This window comes from Saimiri boliviensis, chromosome 17 (assembly GCF_048565385.1).
Source record: "Saimiri boliviensis isolate mSaiBol1 chromosome 17, mSaiBol1.pri, whole genome shotgun sequence".
NCBI classification, from domain to species: domain Eukaryota; kingdom Metazoa; phylum Chordata; class Mammalia; order Primates; family Cebidae; genus Saimiri; species Saimiri boliviensis.
Genome location: NC_133465.1, coordinates 22,703,719 through 22,724,355, shown reverse-complemented (window position 1 = coordinate 22,724,355; position 20,637 = coordinate 22,703,719). Strand labels below are relative to the sequence as shown.

Here is a 20,637-nt window from a genome sequence, read left to right as displayed (position 1 = left end):
AGGAGAGAACTAGGAAAAACAACTAATGGGTACTAGGCTTAACACCTGGGTGATGAAATAATCTGTACAACAAACCCCCATGACATAAATTTACCTATATAACAAACCTGCACATGTACCCTTGAAAACAATAAAAAAAACAGTAGTTCCAAAATAATGACATTTTTTTCATATTCACTTATGGGAGAGGAGATATTTTATTAATCCGTATGACTATTCATATCACAAACATACTCTTTTTGTTTTCATTTCTGCCATTTCCTTTATCTCTAGAATTCTGTACACAATCTATTGAAGAAAAAAAGCCATTAAAAAAAAAAAAGTTGGTAAGAATGAAAAATGTTTCGCAGGCAGGGCGCAGTGGCTCACTCCTGGAATCCCAGCACTTTGGGAGGCTGAGGTGGGCAGATCACGAGGTCAGGAGATCGAGACCATCCCAGCTAACATGGTGAAACCCTATCTACTAAAAATACAACAATTAGCTGGGCATGGTGGTGCGTGCCTGTAGTCCCAGCTACTCGGGAGGCTGAGGCTGAAGAATCGCTTGAACCCAGGAAGCGGAGGTTGCAGTGAGCCGAGATCACGCCACTGCATTCCAGCCTGGTGACAGAACAAGACTCTGTCCCAAAAAAAAAAAAGTTTTGCCTATAATTTAATGAATTAAAATCTGAATTTCAGTTAGAAAAGTTAAGAAGCCACTTTCTTAGTTATGCTGGTTCTATATTTCTTTCTTATTTTTGAGACGGAGTCTCCCACTGTCACCCAGGCTGGAATGCAATGGTGAGATCTCAAGTCACTACAACCTCCGCCTCCAGGGTTTATGCAATTCTCCTGCTTCAGCCTCCTGAGTAGCTGGGATTACAGGCGTGCTAATTACAGCTGGGATTACACCTGGCTAATTTTTTGTATTTTTAGTAGAGACAGGGTTTCACTGTGTTGGGCAAACTGGTCTCAAACTCCTCACCTCATAATCTGCCTGCCTCGGTCTCCCAAAGTTCTGGGATTACAGGTGTGAGCCACTGCACCCAGCCCTACGTGTTTTTTTAAAACCAGACAAAAACTAAAGAGCACAGACCACCAGCATCCAACAGAAAAGACATAAAACTTGTTTGTTCACTTTTTAAGTCTTCATGTTCCTACGTAATAATCTATTTTTTAGATAATCTAAACAGAATCAAATCAAAATATTGTAAGAGGATACTGAGGTAAGTTACAGTTACAACAAAATCATAAAAAGTAAAGAATTAGACAGGAATCTGATGTTTATAAACAATCTGTACATTTCCATTCTAAGGTGAATGTTATAGTTGCAAGAATGTTCTGAATACAGCATAAAGCAAGGTACATGACCTTACTTCAGGCTTAGACAATCAACTCAGCAAATGCTTGGGGAATCTCACCTCAAGTTCTAAGCTACAAGGAACAAAATTTAATCAAAATTGGAGATTACTCAGTTGCTTCTTACTATACTAAAAATCAGGTGAAATTTATCAAGTAGTATTTATGAAAATATGGGGCTGGGACATATTTGTGGGGGCATATTACAAAGAGGCTAGGACCAGAGAATCGCTTAAGTCCAGGAGTTCAAAACCAGCCTGGGTAACCTAACAAGACCACGTCTCTCAAAAAAATAATAGGCTGGGCACAGTGGCTCACACCTGTAATTGCAGCACTTTGGAGGCCAAGGCCAGTGGATCACAAGGTCAGGAGATCAAGATCATCCTGGCTAACACAGTGAAACCCCGTTTCTACTAAAAATACAAAAAATTAGCTGGGCATGGTGGTACGTGCCTGTAATCCCAGCTACTCTGGAGGCTGAGGCAGGGGAATCACTTGAACCTGGGAGGTGGAGGTTGCAGTGAGCCGAGATCGCTCCACTGCACTCCAGCCTGGGCGCCTGGGGAACAGAGCAAGACTCCGTCCCAAAAATAAATAAATAAAAATAAAAATAATTACCCAAGCATGGTGGTGCATGCCTGTAGTCCTAGCTACCAGTAGGCTGAGGTAGGAGAATACCTGGGCCAGGGAATTTGAGGTTATAGTGAGCTATGATCACTATAGTCCCAGTGCTTGTAGTCCTAGCTAGTGAAATGCTGGGTGTGGTGACATGTACTTTTAGTCCCAGCTACCCAGAGGCTGAGGTGGGAGGATCACCTGAGCCCATGAGTTGGAGGCTACAATGAGCCACAATGATTACGCCACTCCAGCAAGGGTGACAGAGAAAGCTTCTGCCATTAAAGAAAAAAAAAGCTGTGTTCACAAAAATCTCCCTAAACCCCAGTTTCCTCATTAAGACTGAGTTTTCTCAATTGTAAAATAGACTTAAATGTGAAATTCACTTTATAGGATTCAGTGAGGAATAGGCGGAATATTAATGTAAACAAATTATATAAACTAAGGAGTACCATATGTTACCCATTACCATAAGTTTTAAACTTTAATTCAATACCACAGGTAATTCCGGAGCATCTTCTGAGGAAAAAAAACAAAAAGCAAAAAACAGGTAAGGGCCGGACACAGTGTCTCACACCTGTAATCCCAGCATTTTGGGAGGATGAGGTGGGCAGACTGCTTGAGCCTAAGAGGCAGAGGTTGCAGTGAGCCAAGATGTACCACTGTACTCTAGCCTGGGCAACACAGTGAAACCTAGTCTCTACACCCAAAAAAACTGTTTTAACTAGCCAGGCATGGTGGCAAATGCTTGTAGTCCCAGCTAACCAGAGGCTGAGGTGGAAGGATCACCTGAGCCCATGAGTTGGAGGCTACAATGAGCCACAGTGATTATGCCAATGCGCTCAAGCCTGGGAGACAGACTGAGACCCTATATCAAAAATAAATAAAGAAAAATAACAAAATAACAAAAAATGAAACAAGCAAACAAAAAACCCCAGCTAAAAAAAAATACAACAATCAACTTGGGACATGATTTCTTATAAAAGTCCCTGAAACTGGCTTACTTTTTGACACTGTTTTCATTTAACATCATGAAGAATATCTCCTGTGGGAGTGTCACATGGCTGCTGCTCTGAAAAAAAAAAAAAAAAAAAAAAAATTTTTTTTTTAAATGAGACACAGTCTCACTCCCTTGCCCAGGCTAGAGTGCAGTGGTACATCTCGGCTCAATGCAACCTCTGCCACCTGGGTTCAAGCAATTCTCCTGCCTCAGTCTCCCGAGTAGCTGAGATTACACGCCACCACCACACCCAGCTAATTTTTGTATGTTTAGTAGAGACAAGGTTTCACCATGTTGGCCAGGCTGGTCTTGAACTACTGATCTCAAATGATCCACTAACCTAGGACTCCCAAAGCGCTGGGATTACAGGCGTGAGCCACGACGTGATCTGTTTTGCATATTTTGAGAAAGAAAAACTGAAACAATCATCTCTCAAAACACAGCCTGGCCCTCTGAAAAAGAAATACCTTTTCATTTATACTGTCTTCTCCCCACTCCTTCCTCAATTTGTTTGCACCACCCAAATCATTCTGATTTCTGTATAACTGATCCAACAGTACATACACGTTTTTATTTACACAGCTCTTAAAGTATGGGTAGAAGGAGGAACAACTCTCATCATTTCGTCAAAATGATGAGAGTCCTGCGTATTCTGAGTGTCCCTGAAAATTCTTCATTATCTCATTAGATGATACTCCTTATGGCATCAGCAGTGATACCAGTTTAAAATTTCTCTAAATTTTCAATTTTTGACTTTGATTATAACTCTAGGTAAAAATAATTTTTTTTTTTTTTGAGACAGGGCCTGGCTGTGTTGCCCAGGCTGGAGTACGGTCGTGTGATCACAGCTCACTGAAGTCCTGATCTCCTAGGTTCTAGGGATCCTCTCATATCTGCCTCCCAAGTAGCTGGGACTACAAATGCCCACTACCATACCTGGCTAATTTTTGTATTCTTTTAGAAATGGGGTCTCGCTATGTGGCCCAGGACTGTCCTGAACTTCTGAGTACAAGCGATCCATCCACCCACCTTGGCCTCCCAAAGTGCTGGGACTACAGGTGTGAGCCACTGCACCCAGCCTAAGAACAATTTTTAAAACTCCATCATTGGCTGGCTACAATCCTAGCACTTTGGGAGGCCAAGATGAGTGGGGTGCCTGAACTCAGGAGTTCAAGACCAGCCTGGGCAACATGGTGAAACCTCACCTCTACTAAAATACAAATAAAACAACCACCACCACCACAACCTCTAGGTGTTCACATAGATGAGGGGAAAAAAAAGAAAAAGAAATAATTAGCTGGGCGCAGAGGTGTGCACCTATAATCCCAGCTATTTGGGAGGCTGAGACAAGAGAATCATTTGAACCTAGGAGATCGAAGTTGCAGTGAACCAAGATCTCGCCATTGCACTCCAGCCTCGGTGACAGAGTGAGGACTCTGTCTGGAAAAAAAATTTTAAAATCAGCCAGGCATGGTGGTTCACACCTGTAATTCCAGCACTTGGGGAAGCCAAGGCAGGCAGATCACCTGAGGTCAGGAGTTTGAGATCAGCCTGACCAAGTTGGAGAAACTCCATTTCTACTAAAAATAAAAAATTAGCTGGGAGTGGTGGCACATGCCTGTAATTTCAGATACTCAGGAAGCTAAGGCAGGAGAATCACTTGAACCCAGGAAGTGGAGGTTGCAGTGAGCCAAGATCGCGCCATTATACTCCAGCCTGGGCAACAAAAACAAAACTCCATCTCAAAAAAAAAATTTTTTTTTTAAATAAATAAATCTCCATCATTAACACTATACTGTACTGCAGTCAAATAATTTCTTTAAAAAAAGTAAATTTTCCTATAAAATCACTGCATCACATATCTGAAAAAGACTCCAGTCTATAGCTAAATCCATCAGATTACATAGAAGGATAAAGTACTCCTGAGAGTAACTTCATTTCCTTATATCAATCTTTGTATTTCCTCACTTTCTTAAGCAGAGAGGTAAGTTTCAGAGTTTTGAAATTGTTTTCTGATAAAAAGGTGAAAAAAATTATCAAAATATTAACTTCATGTTCTTGAAGTATCTTGTGCTCTGTGTGAAATAACTGAAGATATGAGAGAAGTCAGATTTTTCCCAATCATACTATTACGAATGATAATGAAAGTTTTTAATCCAATACTGAGACTTTTTTTCCAGGGGAACCAAGTCTTGCTCTGTTGCCCAGGCTAGAATACAGTGGCGCAATCTCCACTCAAGCAACCTCCACCTCAAAGGTTCAAGCCATTCTCCTGCCTCAGCCTCCTGAGTATATGGGATTACTGGTGCCCACCACCACACCCAGCTAATTGTTGCATTTTTAGTAGAGACAGAGGGTTTCACCATGTTGTCTGGGTTGGTCTCAAATTTCTCACCTGAAGTGATCTGCCAGTGTCAACCTCCCAAAAAGTGCTGGGATTACAGGCGTGAGCCACCATGCCTGACCTCAAATATTTGAGATTTTAACATGTCTACTTCTTATTCTTGCTTCACTTTGAAGGCCCATCTATGAATCACTAGTATCTGCTGTCAGCAGGTAATAAAAACAAAAAAGTTATCAAGTTGGTTTATGAGTATGGTGAAATCACTGGGGGATGGACTGGGCTCAGGCACACTTCACTGAAACAGTTGTAAACTTCTTTAAACAGCTTCACCATCTCCTCATTTTTCTATTAGTTACAGCTAACCACTATATTTGATTCATTTTGTAAGATTTAAGTTACCCATCCAAAATTTACATATGAAAATATTTTCTATTTTACAATTAGTCTTGAGCCAAAGATTAAGCTACCACTTTTTCACTAGAAGCATTCCTACCAATCCCAAATCTACTAACTCGAGCATTAAAGGCAAGTGCTGCAAATAGATGGCCCACAGCTTTCAATCTTAAGAAATAAAGTATACAGTTTTAGGGCTTTGATATCAATCAGACTTAGATTTAAGTAACACAATACAAGGCACATCTGGATGTCCATTTTTTTTCTTAGTAAGAGCAACCATTTTTGGCTTTGCCCTTTGCCTTTCACTAGAAGTCCCAAATGTACATTATGAGATGGTTTCTATTATACTCTTGTGATCGTTAATTTTACATTACAACTTGGCCAGTGTATTTGATCAAGCATTCATTTAGATGTTGCTGTCAAGATATTTCTTTAAGACAGGATTAACATTTAAGTCAGTAGATTCAGGGTAAAGTCAATTATCTTCATAACGTGGGTAAGCCTTATTCTATCATTTGAAGGCTTTAACAGAAAAAAATACTGATTTCCCAAGGAAGACAGAATTCTGCCAACAGACTGCCTTTGGACTTGAGATGCAACATCACCTATTCCCGAAGTCCCCAGCCTGTCAGCCTACCCTACAGATTTTGAACTTGCAAGCCTTCACAACAGCATGAGCCTATTCCCTAAAATCTATCAACCAATCAATCTACACACACACACACACACACACACACACGTACACACTCACTCTCTCTCTCTCTTTCTCTCTCTCTCTCCCCCCCGTCCCTCTCTCTATTGGTCTTGTTTCTCTGGAGAACCTTAATATACTCCCATACTCCTGCAGTATTCTTCTGCTATAATATAGAACTCTTTATTAATATAAGCTTTGTTTGTCACTAAACTCTATGGGAATGAATGAATGTTCTTCACTCTTCATACTACTTAAAACTCTACCCTCCAAGCAAATCAATGCCTTAAAGGATTATCAAATGTAATAAACTGCTCTCCATTCTACAACAGATAAGATAGACGTTCTGAATAAAGCAGGTAACTGAGAACTCATCCTATTCTCGTTTCTTCATCGCTTTCTTTCCACTAAGTTTTTTATATTCACTGCCTCAGGTTGTAAGCACCCTCTCATTACTGCTGATCTTTTTTTTTTTGAGACGGAGCTTCACTCTTGTTACCCAGGCTGGAGTGCAATGGCGCGAACTCGGTTCACCGCAACCTCCGCCTCCTGGGTTCAGGCAATTCTCCTGCCTCAGCCTCCTGAGTAGCTGCGATTACAGGCACGCGCCACCATGCCCAGCTAATTTTTTGTATTTTTAGTAGAGACGGGGTTTCACCATGTTGACCAGGTTGGTCTCGATCTCTCGACCTCGTGATCCACCCGCCTTGGCCTCCCAAAGTGCTGGGATTACAGGCTTGAGCCACCGTGCCCGGCATGCTGATCTTTACTCTCTTTACTTTTCTCTCCTTGTGTCTTCTTTCTGTCTACCTTATCACTTCCTGGATTTCTCTTTAAGGACATTAATAAGGAAGCATCCTTATTGCCACACCAGGCCCATCAAACACGTTAAGATATAATCTTCAACGGCTGGGCGCTGTGGCTCAAGCCTGTAATCCCAGCACTTTGGGAGGCCGAGGCAGGTGGATCACGAGGTCCAGAGATCGAGACCATCCTGGTCAACATGGTGAAACCCCGTCTCTACTAAAAATATAAAAAATTAGCTGGGCATGGTGGCGCATACCTGTAATCCCAGCTACTAAGGAGGCTGAGGCAGGAGAATTGCCTGAACCCAGGAGGCGGAGGTTGCGGTGAGCTGAGATCGTGCCATTGCACTCCAGCCTGGGTAACAGAGCGAAACTCTGTCTTAAAAAAAAAAAAAAAACAAAGCCGGGCGCGGTGGCTCAAGCCTGTAATCCCAGCACTTTGGGAGGCCGAGGCGGGTGGATCACGAGGTCGAGAGATCGAGACCATCCTGGTCAATATGGTGAAACTCCGTCTCTACTAAAAATACAAAAAAGTAGCTCGGCATGGTGGCACATGCCTGTAATCCAAGCTACTCAGGAAGCTGAGGCAGGAAAATTGCCTGAACCCAGGAGGCAGAGGTTGCGGTGAGCCGAGATCGCACCACTGCACTCCAGCCTGGGTAACAAGAGCGAAACTCCATCTCAAAAAAAAAAAAAAAAAAAAAAAAAAAAAAAAAAAGATATAATCTTCATCCCAGGTGTGTTCACTTGTTGATGGATACTCAAAGACTACTACTTCACTGCCCCTCAAATAAAAGAAAATTTCCCACTTTTGTCTTCAAAATAAAGCCATTTTGAACACCTGAGGGTTCTAAAGAAACTGAATTCTAATTTCGATTTTGTCATATATAGCTTTTCCTGTGCTTTTTATCTGGTATCAGTTGTTCTGTTGTTATACACACGTACAGTCCTTCCAGGACCCCCTTCGATACCTATAAAAGGATGCTTGAATCCTTTGTATAAAATGGTATAGTATTTGCATATAACCGACACACATATTCTCATATACTATAAATAATCTCTAGATTACTTAGAATACCTAAAATAATAATAAAAGCTATGTAAATAGTTGTTATACTGAATTGTTTAGGGAATAATGACAAGAAAACTGCAAGTTCAGTGCTGACACAACTATCATTTTGTCTGAATAGTTTCAATCTGGACTTGGTTGAATTCACAATACAAAACCCATGGATATGGAGGGCCAACTGCATATGCCTATAAATAGTGAAAGGGAATTTAAAAAAGAAAAACATTTATTGTTTAGTATGATTTTCAAGATTGTGGGTCAATTTTTTCTTTTAAATTTACTTTAATGTTGGCCTGCAGTGGTGGTGCACTATAATCTCCACCCAGTGGGAGGCTGAGGTGGGAGGACTGCTTGAGTCCAGAAGTTTGACACCAGCCTGGGCAACACAGCAAGACCCATCTCTTTCAAATATATATTTGAAATTTAGCCATGCACGGTGCCATAGGCCTGTAGTCCTAGCTACTCAGGGGGCTAAGATGGGAGTAGACCCCAGGAGTTCAAGGCTTCAGGGAGCTATGAAGGCACCACTGCATTCCAGCCTATGCAACAGGGCTTTTTATTGTTGTTGTTTTTGTTTGTTTGCAGAAACTGATTTATTTAGGCAGAAAGAGAGAAAAAGATGAGGGAGAGAAAGCTTCCAGGAGGATTGTGGACGGGGATCCAAGTATGGAATCCCAGAGAGGAAAGCAGCTTCCACACTGAGTGGAAGGGGACGGGAGAGGGGGAAATCCCAGACAGAGAGAAAACCTCCACAAAGATCGTGGAAGGGGAGCCAAAGATGGAATCCCTGCAACAGAGCTTTCATAAGACTTCTTTAAAAATCCTTCAAGAAGAAAACACAGTTGCCTTATTCATTATATAACTACGCAGTCTTCCTGGGATGTTATAATAAAGACACATTCTTTCCATCTATATTAACTTTGTTGCTTTCTATCTTACATTCTCTCCAATTTCGATCTAGACCAGGGGTCAGCAAACCGCAAAGATAGTAAGTATTTTAGGTTTTGTGGGCCATTCGGATTCTGTAGCAACTGTTCTGCCACTGTAGTAAGAAAGTAACAATAATTATATTGGCTAGGTGCCATGGCTCACTAATCTAACACTTTGGGAGGCTGAGGCAGGAGGATCCCTTGAGCTCAGGAGTTTGAGATCAGCCTGGGCAAAAGAGCAAGACCTCATTTCTACCAAAAATTTAAAAATTAGCCAGGCACGGTGGCACACACTTGCAGTCCAAGCTACTCAGGAGGCTAAAGTAGGAAGGTAGATTGAGCCTAGGAGGTTGAGGCTACAGCAGTGAGTTGTGATCACATCACTGCACTCTAGCCTGGGCAGCAGGCAAGGTCATGTCTAAAAACACACACACACATATACACACACAAACAATATACAGGGCTTGGCACAGCGGCTCACGCCTGTAATCCCAGCATTTTGGGAGGCCGAGGTGGGTGGATCACCCTGAGGTCAGCAGTTCAAGACCAGCCTGGCCAACATGGCGAAACTCCATCTCTACTAAAAATTACAAAAAATTAGCCAAGCGTGGTGGCACACACCTGTAATCCCAGCTACTCGGGAGGCTCAGGCAGAAGAACTGCTTGAACCCAGGAGGTAGAGGTTGCAGTGAGCTGACATCATGCCACTGCACTCCAACCTGGGTGACAGACTCAACCAAAAAAAAAAAAAAATTACACACACACACACACACACACACACACACACATACACGTACGTACACATATAAAGGAAAAGATATGGCTTTGTTCCAATAAAACTTTATGGACATTGAAATTTGAATTTCACTTTTTCTTTTTCACAAATTATTAATTTATCAAATGGATTTTATAAAATTATTTTTAAAAATATTTTTTGATTTCTCAACCACTAAAAATTAAAAAGAAAAAAAAAAACAAACAAGCAAAAATACATTTTTAGGCTTACAGTACAAAATCAGGTGGCAGGCCAAGCATGCTGGCTCACACTAGTAATCTCAGCATTTGTGGAAGCCAAGGCAGGAGGATCACTTGAGCCCAGGAGTCTGAGACCAGCCTGGGCAACAAAGTGAGATCCCCACCTCTACAAAAAAGTAAAAAAACTTAGCCAGGTGTGGTACGCATCTTGTGATCATAGCTACATAGGAGGCTAAGGCAGAGGGACTGCTTGAGCTCAGGAAGTCAAGGTTACAGAGAAGCCGTGTTCAGGCCACTGCACTCCAGCTTGAGGGCAGAGACTCCATCTCAAAACAAAAACAGGTGGGAGACACCTACAGCAGGATCTGGCTTGCTAGCTATAATCTTCAAACCCTCTTACATCTAGAAATTATCTGATACAGCTACTTCTAACAGTATTATCTATTTCACAAGATTGTCGGGCAGATTAGAGTTGATTCATGTAAAATACTTAGAATAGTGCCTCGTACATATTAAATTCTAAATGATTTTATCCACATGTATGTCACTCTTAAGTTTCTTTTCCTCCTCCACTCTGTTTAATAACTCTTAATTGTGTTAGCCTCCAACACCAAAATTTTTTGCCTAATTCGGATTATTACAAACAAGAAAATATCCTTCACTGTTGAGGCAGAAAAAGTATCCAATTATGATTCATAAGTTTTTCCTGGAAACTAATTTTCTACTTCTCAAAAATCCAAAGTAAATGCATCCACCTGCAAAAATTAAAAATAAAAATTTTTAATGTACCCACAAAAATTAAAAATAAATTTTTCATGTTCCCACACACACAAATTTAAGTATCCATCTGCAATTTAACCATAACAGTACTCCATTTAACTTAAATCTCCTACTTAAAACCTCAGAGGACGACATGAAGATTTCTAATTTTTGGCCAGGCATCGTAGTTCACGCCTATAGTCCCAGCACTTTGGGAGGCCAAGGCAGGTGGATCAGGAGGTCGAGTTCAAGAGCAGCGTAGGCAACACAGTGAAACCCCGTCTCCACTAAAATAGAAAAAAAAAAAAAAAAAAAATTAGCTGAGCATGGTGGTGCACACCTGTAATCCCAGCTACTCGGGAGACTAAGGCAGGGGAATCACTTGAACTTGGGAGGCCAAGGTTGCAATGAGCCAAAATTGCACCACTGCACTCCAGCCGGGCGACAGAACAAGACTCCATCTCAAAAACAAAAACAAAAAAGATTTCTTATTTTCAGCTCACCGATGCAGTTGCACTTAGGAAGAACTTGTCTAAAAATGCATCACCACATTATGATCAAACTCACAGCTTATGAGTTCAGGTTTAGAGCACAAGTTGAGCATCCCTAATACAAAAATCCAAAATGGGCCAGGCATGGTGGCTAACATCTGTAATTCCAGCACTTTAGGAGGCCAAGGCAGGCAGATCACTTGAGGCCAGAAGTTTGAAACCACCCTGGCCAACATGGCGAAACCCTCTATCTACAAAAAATACAAAAATTAGTGGAATGTGGTGGCATAGGCTTGTAATCACAGCTACTCTGAAGGCTGAGCCATAAGAATTGCTTCAGCCTGAGCGGTAGAGGTTGGCTGCAGGAAGCTAAGACAGTGCCACTGCATCAGCCTGGGTGGCAGAGTGAGACTCTGTCTTAAAAAAAGAAAAAAGAAAAAAAAATGCTCCAAAATCTGAAATTTTTGAGGACTAACATGACACTTTAAGTGGAAAAATTCCATACCTGACCTCATATGACAGGTCAACGCTGAAACTCTGTTTAATGCACAAAATGATTTAAGACATTGTATACAATTACCTTCAGTTTATGTGTATCAAGAATATATGAAATAGGCCGGGTGCGGTGGCTCAAGCCTGTAATCCCAGCACTCTGGGAGGCCGAGGCGGGTGGATCACGAGGTCGAGAGATCGAGACCATCCTGGTCAACATGGTGAAACCCCGTCTCTACTAAAAATACAAAAAATTAGCTGGGCATGGTGGCACGTGCCTGTAATCCCAGCTACTCAGGAGGCTGAGGCAGGAGAATTGCCTGAACCCAGGAGGCGGAGGTTGCGGTGAGCCAAGATCGCGCCATTGCACTCCAGCCTGGGTAACAAGAGTGAAACTCCGTCTCAAAAAAAAAAAAAAAAAAAAAAAAAAAGAATATATGAAATATAAGGCCAGGCATGGTGGCTCAAGCCTGTAACCCCAGCACTTTGGGAGGCCAAGGCGGGTGGATCACGAGGTCAAGAGATCAAGACCATCCTGGTCAACATGGTGAAACCCCGTCTCTACTAAAAATACAAAAAATTAGCTGGACATGGTGGCGTGTGCCTGTAATCCCAGCTACTCAGGAGGCTGAAGCAGGAGAATTGCCTGAACCCAGGAGGCGGAGGTTGCGGTGAGCCGAGATCACGCCATTGCACTCCAGCCTGGGTAACAAGAGCAAAACTCCATCTCAAAAAAAACACAAAGAATATATGAAATATAAATGAATTTTGTGTTTAGACTTGGGTCCCATTCACAAGACATCTCATTAGGTATATGCAAATACTCCAAAATCTAAAAACCAAATCTAAAACACTTCTGGTCCCAAACATTTTAGATAAAGAATACTCAACCTGTACTTTACCAAAGAAAGTCTCTCACTTTGGCCTGACCCACCATAACAATAAAATTTCAGTCAAAAAATAGAAAGGCCAGGCACACTGGCTCACGCCAAAAATCCCAGCACTTTAGGAGGCTGAAGAGGGAGCATCACTTGAGCCCAGGAGTTCCAGGCTGCAGTGAGCTATGATCATGACACTACACTCTAGTCTGTGAGACACAGTGAGACCTTGTCTCAAAATAAACAGTTGCGCGTGCACGCGCACACGCACACGCGCGCGCACACACACACACACACACACACACTCCCTAGAATGCAAGTGAAGCCTCTTATCCTCAGAAAGGGATAATGAGGTTGCATTCCACATAAGAATCGCTTGAGCCTAAGGTGGAGAGTGTTCATTATTAAAATTGTTTATTTTGGGTACATGTCCATAAGTCTTATATCTGGCCATTTCTATTCACTTTTAACGATTTTTTTTTTTAATTTTTTAGAGACAGAGTTTCACTCTTTCACCAGGCTGGACCTCCTGGGCTCAAGTGATCCTCCCCATATCAGCCTCCTGAGTAGTTGGCAACATAGGCACGTGCCCACATGCTGAGCTGAATTTTTCATGTTTTGTTCCTAGGCTAGTCTTGAACTCCTGGGCTCAAGTGATCCTCCCACCGCAGCCTCCCAGAGTGCTAGCATTACAGGCATAAGCCACTGTGCCCAGCTCTGCTTACTGTCAACATTCAGCTTGAAGGCAGCCCATCACTACCTCTGTGAAGCCCTCACTGATAAGCCCATTTCCCTTGGCAGCAGTAGATACCTGCCTTCTTCAGAAGTATAATCCTCATAGCTATCATTTGCTGCTTGTCATTACATACCAGGCCCCTTTCTACATTAATTCTTACAACAATGGGCAATGAAACTAAGTTAGGCCATGTATCCAAGGCATGAGGACATAGAGAAGGCCAAGTAGCCAAGATTCTGTTTTTATCTGTTTACACATTTGGCTTCTGCATACAGTTTTCTGGGGAAACGTTTCCACTAAGATAAATCTGAAAAATCACTCATTCTAAACTGTGCTCCCTTCACAGTATTTGTAATGGTGTATTAAGCTGTCACTAGTACCAGACTGACTTGTTCAGTAGCAAACACTAAACTGAATTTCATCTTTGCATCTTTGGTATCAGGCAGTTTCTGGCATTCAACAAACATTTGTAAGTAAGAATCAAGCTTTGAAAGTAAGACTTAACTTAGGGCCGGGCACAGTGGTTCACTCCTGTAATCCCAGCACTTTGAGAGGCCACGGTGGGTGGATCGTCTGAGATTAGGAGTTCGAGACCAGCCTGGCCAACATGGTGAAACCCTGTCTCTTCTAAAAATACAAAAAAGTAGCCAGGAGTGGTGGCAGGTGCCTATAATCCTAGCTACTCAAGAGGCAGAGGCAAGGGAGTCACTTGAACCTGAGAGGTAGAGGTTGCAGTAAGCCAGGATTGCACCAATGCACTCCAGCCTAGACGACAAGAGCAAGACTCCATCTCAAAAAAAAAAAAAAAGAAAAAAAAAAATAGTTGGGCGTGGTGGCACACACCTGTAGTCCCAGCTACTCGGCAGAATCACTTGAACCCAAAAGACAGAAATTGCAATAAGCCACTGCACTCCAGCCTGGGTGACAGAGTAAGACTCTGTCTCAAAAAAAAAAAAAAAAAAAAGTTTTCCTAGAATGGTACATTTATTCAATATTCAAAGCTTTATTTTAACAAAATATCAATTATTCAACAACTGTCAAACAGTATTGGCAAAGGATAAAACACTGTTTAAACTGTCATACCAAAACACTATTAGTGTTAAACCATTAAAAGCTGCCAATAATGGTTCAACCTAATACTTATCAATGATATTTAAACAGCATTAGCAAGCCTCTCAGCGGCTAGCATAAACAGCAGAACTTAAAGGTTTTAGTCACCATTCTAACTAGTTTTGACCCAAAACAATTAAGCAAACACAGAGAACCACCCCCTCTGTGATTTCATAGTACTTCATACATACATATATTCAATACTTCTCACACTACAGTTATCTGCCCTGATGTTGTCTCAACAACCCCTGATACAATATTCATTGTATCTCAACCGAATTCATGGGAATTAATGCACAGTAGGCATCTAGTGTTTCCAAATAACTACTGTAGGCATCCTAGTAAAAACTAAGATCAAAATTTACTGTGTTCTCAGAAAGTAAAGATGTACTGTATCACTTTATTCTCACTCTTCTCTCTCAAAATTCAAAACAGGCCGGGCATGGTGGCTCACGCCTATAATCCAAGCACTTAGGAGGCCAAGGCGGGCGGATCACCTGAGGTCGGGAGTTCAAGACCAGCCTGACCAACATCGTGAAACCCCGTCTTAAAATAGATAAATAAATAAAAATAAAATTTAAAAAACATTTCAAAAGAAACATGCTAAAACTTGGACGGTAAGATACTCAAACACCAGCTACTTGGGGCTGGTTTCCATGTCATTTATTTTTTTAAATTAGCTGGGCATGGTGGTCCACGGCTATAGTCCCAGGGAAGCTGAGGTGGAAAAATCATTCCAGCCCAGGAGTCAAGGCTGCAGTAAGTTGTGATAATGTAGGCTGGGCGCGGTGGCTCAAGCCTGTAATCCCAGCACTTTGGGAGGCCAAGGCGGGTGGATCACGAGGTCAAGAGATCGAGACCATCCTGGTCAACTTGGTGAAACCCCGCCTCTACTAAAAATACAAAAAACTTAGCTGGGCATGATGGCTCGTGCCTGTAATCCTAGCTACTCAGAAGGCTGAGGTAGGAGAATTGCCTGAACCCAGGAGGCGGTGGTTGCAGTGAGCCGAGATTGCGCCATTGCACTCCAGCCTGGGTAACAAGAGCAAAACTCCATCTCAAAAAAAAAAAAAAAAAAAAAAAGTTGTGATAGTGCCAGTCACTGTACTCCAGCCTGGATGACAGAGCAAGAACCTGTACAGCTTTAAAGAAAAGAAAGAAAAGGAAGGCTAGGTGCCTCACGTCTGTAATCCAACATTCTTCTTTTTCACTTGAGACAGTCTTGCTCTGTCGCCCGGGATGGAGTGCAGTGGCGCCATCTAGGCCACTCCGCCTCCCAGGTTCAAGCAATTCTCATACCTCAGCCTCCCAAGTAGCTGGGATTACAGCCGTGCACCAACATGCCCAGCTAATTTTTGTATTTTTAGTATAGACAGGGTTTTCACCATGTTGGCCAGGCTGGTCTCAAACTCCTGACCTCAGGTGATCTACCCGCCAGAGGCTCCGAAAGTGCTAGAATGATAGCATAAGTCACCGCACCAGCCTGTAATCCAACATTCAAGTGCAAAGTGCAACTGTCCAAGCGTTATGACAACCCAACTGGAAAACAGGCACATTTTCCCTCAATGGAACTGATTTCTAGTTTATCACTATCCAAACCAATGCATGTATCCACTAAGGCAAGTAACAAATAACCACATTCTCAGGGTCAATTACTTGATCTATTTACTGAGAATCAGGTATCCAGCACTTAAATTAAACAACATATATCTTTGTCCCACATAGCTCAGCACATAGTTTAACCTATATGCCCTATCTATGGAAAGCTACATGAAACATAAAAGCAATGTTAAATGATAGTCCCAGTCCATATGAAACTTACAATATAGTTGAAGATGTGAGCTCTATATATTTATTCACTCACTGAATATTCTGCTAGGCTCTGTGATATAAGGTTATAAGGTAAAAATTAAGTACAATCCAGTAAAGGAACACATAATCTAGTTAAGGTGAGTCTGTAGGGCAGAGATGGGAAGAGAAAATGACATGAGCTAAGGACTAATCAAGTCAGCATTATAAACTAAAAGACTAAAAAAGATGATGAAAATGATTGGCAATTTTCTGAGGCTGGTTTTGGAGGAGGAAAAAGGATGCTGAATAAAACATAACAAAATATCCAAATGCAAAACTATCTTAAGCAGCTGGGAAATGCAGCATTCCTAAAAAGTTAAGGCTAAAGATGGTAAACTGATAGATATAAAGGGCAATCATGAGTAAGAAAATAGAGTGGATTTTTACCCTGAATTCAAAACATTCAGCAGTGAAGATAAGAGGGGAAAAAAATACAGTTCTAGTGAAGTCAAAGATCTCACTTGTTTTTAAATAACTTGGCAGACGAAAGTTTGAGTCAGCTAAAAATAAACACCAGTGGTAGAGCTGCGTTTTCAAAGTTCAATTAAAAACAAAATTACTGGCCAGCCACAGTGGCTCATGCCTCCAACCACTTTGGGAGGCCAAGGCGGGCAAATAATTTCAGGCCAGGAGTTCAAGACCGGCTGGCCAACATGGCAAAATCCTGTCTCTACTAAAAATATAAAAATCAGCTGGGCGTTGTAACACACACCTGTAATCCCAGCTACTCGGGAGGCTGAGGCACAAGAAATGCTTGAACCCAGGAGGCGGAAGCTCCTGGGTTCTGTAAGCCACGACTGTGCCACTGCACCCCAGCATGGGCAACAAAGGAAGACTATGTCTTTAAAGAAAAAAAAAAAAATTTACTGAGCAGACAGACAAAAATGTGTTTGTAATCCAAAACCAGGGCCATCCTTTCGCAGTCTCTGAAAAAGGCACTTAATGAATATGGTGCTGCAAGGTTGAGATTACACTAGTTTTCAACCCCTCTGCTTAAAACCTTCCTGGTACATGCCTGGGCGCGGTTGATCACGCCTGTAATCCCAGCACTTTGGGAGGCTGAAGTGGACAGATCACCTGAAGTCAGGAGTTCAAGACCAGCATAGCCAACATGGTGAAACCCCATTTCTACTAACAAAAAAATAATTAGCCAGGCATGGTGGTGGGTGCCTGTAATCCCAACTACTTGGAAGGCTGAGGCAGAATTGCTTGAATCTCTGAGGCAGAGGTTGCAGTGAGCCAAGGCCACACCATTGCACTCCAGGCCTGGGCAACAAGAGTGAAATGTCTCAAAAAAGCAAGCAAACAAACAAAAAGAACTGGGTGTGCAGGCTCATGCCTGTAATCCCAGCACTTTGGAAGACCAAGGCAGGCAGATTACCTGAGGTCAGAAGTTCAAGACCAGCCTGGCCAACACGGTAAAACCCTGTCTCCACTAAAAACATAAAAATTAGCCAGGCATGGTGTTCTGCACCTGTAGTCCAAGGTACTCGGAGGCTGAAGCAGGAGAACTGCTTGAACCTGGAAGACAGAGATTGGATTACAGTGAGCTGAAATCACGCCGCTGCACTCCAGCCTGGGAGACAGAGTGAAGACTCCACCTCAAAAAGAAAAAAAAAAAAGAACTCCTTGAAACAAAGGTGTATACAACAGATAAAGGAATAAGTATTTTACATTTGCACAGAACTTCATGATTTACAAATTGTTTCTGTATCTTTTTTTTTTTTTTTTTTGTGACGAAGTCTTGTTGCCATGCCCGGCTACTTTTTTTATTTTTAGGAGAGGCGACTAGCCACTGCGCCCAGCCAAAAAAAAAATCTTGGAAATCTTGGATTTCTTTTTTTCTTTTTTTTTTTTCTGGTTGGAGTCTTACTCTGTTGCCCAGGCTAGAGTACAGTGGCACAGTATAGGCTCACTACAACCTCTGCCTCCTGGGTTTCAAGTGATTCTCATGCCTCAGCTTCCGGAGTAGCTGGGACTACAGGCACACACCACCACACCCAGTATTTTTGTATTTTTAGTAGTGAGGTGGTTTCGCCATGTTGACCTTGGGCTCCATAAGTGCTGGAATTACAGGCATGACCCACCATGCCCAGCCTGTTTTCATATCTTCTTAATCTTCAAATGTACTATGGTGCTACCCTCAGAGTTACATGCACAAAAATGCAGGGATCACAAACTCATGTCTTGCTGTGTCGCCCATACTGGTCTCGAACTCCTGGACTCAAGCAATCCCCCTGCCTCAGCCTCCCAAAGTGCTGGGATCAGAGGCATGAGCCGCCACCCAGTCTTCTTCATATATTAATCGTATTAAAATATTCTTCATTTCTGGAAAAATATGCTCTTCTCCACTTTTCTTGAGTACTACTGCTGTCAAGTCATACTTTTTCATTTTTGAAAGAAATATCATCAATAGAGAAGTATTTCTCCATCACAAAATACAAGGGCAATAATAAACACCAACAGGGAGTACCAGAAACTTGTTCCACTGGAGAGCTTATGCTCACCTAAAGGAAGCAGCTGGAGCTGAGTACAGTGGCTCACTCCTACAATCCCTGAACTCTGGCAGGCCAAGGGAGGAGGATCACCAGGAGATTGACACCAGCCCCAGCAACGCAGTCAGACACCATCTCTAGCAGGGAAAGAGGAGGGAATTAAAAAAGAGAGCAGCTGTAATTCATGGGAAAATATGGGCTGCCTGTTGACAGAGCTCCTAATTTTTCAGGATAACCAAAATATAGAGACTTTATGCAAAACAGCTAAGTTTTTAAATGTTGGCTCAAAAAAATTTTGAGCCAACATTTAAAACCATCAATGCAAAGAGAAATATGTCTACAAACTGAGTTTGGCCTGCAGGCTGCCAGTATTCAACCCAACCCTTGGCCAGATACTGAATAAATATGAGTTGTTTGAATGGTTGAAGAGACGGAAGAAAATGAAACAAAGTTTAGAAATATATGGTCTAATACTGATGCAATATTATTATCCATTCTTTATTCAACTCAAAGCATAAACCAAAGAACAAATATTTTATTTAATTAACCTGAGGGTGAATTCTGCAGTGCAAAAACAAATTATTTTTTATTTTTAGAGATCAGGTCTCACCCTGTTGTCCAGGTTGAAGCACAGTGGCACAAATATAGCTCACTGCTGCAACCTTAAGCTGCTGGAGACCACAAGCACGTGCCACCACGTCGGCTAATGTATTTTTTGTAGAGACAAGGTCTCACTATGTTGCCCAGGCTGGTGTCAAATTCCTGGCCTCAAGCAATCCTCCTGCTTTGGACTCCCAAAGTGTTGAGATTACAGATGTGAGGCACCACGCCCAGCCCAAATAAACACATGGTGTCATCTCATTAGCAAACACCCTGCTTATGTTCACCACAGCATTGTCTGTAATAGTAAAAAGTTGTAAACAATCTAAATGCCCATTTCTGTAGTCTAGACATGAAGAAAATATGGCACAGGGCTGGGCGCAGTGGCTCACACCGTAATCCCAAGACTTTGGGAGGCTGAGATGGGCAGATCACAAGGTCAGGAGTTCAAGACCAGCCGGGCCAACATAGTGAAACCTCTTCTCTACTCAAAATACAAAAAATAGCCCAGTATGGTGATGCGTGCCTGTGATCCTAGCTCCTCGGAAGGCTGAGGCAGAGGCTACAATGAGCCAAGATGGTGCCACTATGCTCCAGCCTGGGTGACAGAGTGGGCCTCCATCTCAAAAATTAATAATAATAATAATAGGCCAGGCGTGGTGGCTCATGCCTGTAATCCCAGCACTTTGGGAAGCCAAGGTAGGCGGATCAGGAGGTCAGGAGATGGTGAGACTATCCTACCCCATCTCAACTAAAATACAAAAAACAAATTAGCCAGGTGTGGTGGCACATGCCTGTAGTCCCAGCTACTCAGGAGGATGATGCAGGGAAATTGCTTTAACCCAGTGAGCCACCACTGCACTCCAGCCTGGCAACAGAGCAAGACTCCATCTCAAAAAATAAATACGTAAATAACGAAAAAAAAAACTGTAATCCCAGCACTTTGGGAGGCCGAGCCGTGTAGATCACAAGGTCAGGAAACTGAGACCATCCTGGACAACATGGTGAAACCCCATCTGTACTAAAAATACAAAAAATTAGCAGGATGTGGTGGTAGGTGCC

At 42.3% G+C, this 20,637-nt stretch overlaps 1 protein-coding gene across 2 annotated transcripts in view; it reads right to left on the bottom strand.

Moving 5' to 3' along the window:
- PAFAH1B1 (platelet activating factor acetylhydrolase 1b regulatory subunit 1) overlaps positions 1-20,637 on the bottom strand; it is a 110,950-nt gene that overhangs the window by 73,388 nt on the left and 16,925 nt on the right. Inside the window, exon 2 of one of the 2 annotated variants that reach the window (XM_074387973.1) lies at positions 18,988-19,112. The exons of the other annotated variant lie outside the window; for it this stretch is intronic. The gene's annotated coding sequence lies outside the window, so the exon portion shown is untranslated. The remainder of the gene's footprint in view (positions 1-18,987; positions 19,113-20,637) is intronic. 2 annotated transcript variants of the gene reach the window in all.